Source organism: Chelonoidis abingdonii, chromosome 13 (assembly GCF_003597395.2).
Source record: "Chelonoidis abingdonii isolate Lonesome George chromosome 13, CheloAbing_2.0, whole genome shotgun sequence".
Taxonomy (NCBI): domain Eukaryota; kingdom Metazoa; phylum Chordata; order Testudines; family Testudinidae; genus Chelonoidis; species Chelonoidis abingdonii.
This window is the reverse complement of record NC_133781.1, coordinates 730,294-732,239: the sequence shown is the minus strand read 5'-3', so window position 1 is coordinate 732,239 and position 1,946 is coordinate 730,294. Positions and strand designations below refer to the sequence as shown.

General features: G+C 42.4%; 1 pseudogene; it reads left to right on the top strand.

Annotated features, from left to right (window-relative positions):
- Positions 1 to 653: 653 nt before the first annotated feature.
- LOC142047661 (olfactory receptor 6F1-like) lies at positions 654 to 1,618 on the top strand (annotated as a pseudogene).
- Positions 1,619 to 1,946: the final 328 nt, after the last annotated feature.

Sequence of the window (1,946 nt, the reverse complement as noted above, 5' to 3'; positions counted from 1 at the left end):
GTGGAATCAATACAAATTCCTCAAGCATTTATTAAAAGATCAATTATTTATTAATTGAAACTTATTATAAAGTATGACCAAAATGAGAGGTGAATGGAGTCTGGAAGTCTGTGGTACCATCACCATTACCAATGGTTGAGAGGAGGTATATGTCAAATACTAGGGTATCACCATCATCATCATCATTAACAGCAACGACAATGGACTGTCCTTTTGTTGCTAGAGTCAAGGGCCCAAGCTGCCCACTAGAGGCTGGGCCCTTCCTTTAAGATGTCTTGAAGCAGAGATCCAAAACCAGAGGCACCTCTAGATCAATAGTCTCTTGTGAAAATATAGGCCAGGACTCTTTAGTGCTGTTTTAGGCTTGGGGTGAGGAGTGTGTTCTAACAGCTCAGAAAAAGGAACTGGGAATCTGGATGCCTGGGATCTCTTTCCAGCTCTGGTAGCCCATCTCTGTCTAATGCCCTGAGCTGATCACGTACTTAGGGTTCGCAACTCCCACTGAGAGTTAAATGTCCACTACACCATACAAAATGTGTTCAGAATCCTGAGATATATGTGATGGCTCAGTTTGTTGTCTGTCAACAATGACTTGTCTCTAACAAAATCACCTGTGTATTTCTTTCTCTTCCCTTCATAGTCTCATGGCAGGTACACCACCTGGCCCCAATGGTGAAGGGAAATCAAACCAATGTGAAGGAATTTATTCTGCTTGGGTTCCCTGGCTCTCGTTATTTGCAGATCTCACTCTTCATGCTATTCCTGTTCATGTACCTCCTCACACTCACAGGAAACATCACCATCATATCCTTAGTGGGGACCCACCATCACCTCCGCACTCCTATGTACTATTTCCTCTGCAATCTGTCCTTCCTGGAGATCTGGCTCACCACAGCTAATATCCCCAAAACTCTTACCAATCTTGTGTCCCAAAGCAAAACCATCTCCTTCCTCAGCTGCTTCCTGCAGATGTACTTTGTTTTCTCTCTAGGCTGCACTGAATTTCTACTCCTGGCTGTCATGGCCTATGATCGCTATTTGGCCATATGCCACCCATTGCGCTATAGCTCCATCATGAACAGCACCTTGTTCCACTCAGCTGGCCATTGGCTCATGGGTAGGTGGCTTTCTGACTATTTCTGTGCCAGCATTTCTGATCACCAGGTTGTCCTTCTGGTGGTCCCTAGAGTCATCAACCATTTCTTCTGTGACATAGATGGCTTGGATAAGCTCTCCTGCACAGACACGCGCCTCTTTGAGATGGTGTACATTACTATCTGCTTTATTGTCATCCTGGGCTCCTGTTCAGTCACCCTGGTCTCCTACATTTACATCAATCTCCACCATCCTGAGATATCCCATCTGCCCAAGGAAGTACAGAAAAAGGCCTTTTCCACTTGGCTCTGCCCATCTCACCGTTGTTGTGGTTATATTGTACGGCTCTGCCATCTTCCTGTAAACGTCGAGCCTTCTAAACAGAACGCACTGGACATGAACAAAATTGTCTCTGTCTTCAATACTGACTTAGTGACACCATTGCTTAACCCTTTCATTTACACTCTAAGGATATAAAGAAGTCAAGGACATCTTGAGAAAGGCTTTCAGTAATAGGACATGATCTTATTGTGCAATGGTCTGGATATCATTGATTTAGGCAGCCAATGATAATGTGAAATCAAGTGAACCATCAAAGCATATGACGAATATTAAATAAATCCTTTGAGATATCTAAATAAAATCAAATAACAATAATAATAATGAAGAATTTGGCTTAGAATTTGGAAAATATATTACTGGAACTGAGTCTCTTTTACAATAAGACAACTTTCAATTCTTTGGCAGTGTAAACGTGCCTTAAAATGGGTGTGACTGTAATTTACAAGCTCTTAAAGACCTCTTTTCCACTGCTGGAATGATGGGAAGAGGTCTTCTTTTTAAATGAGGAT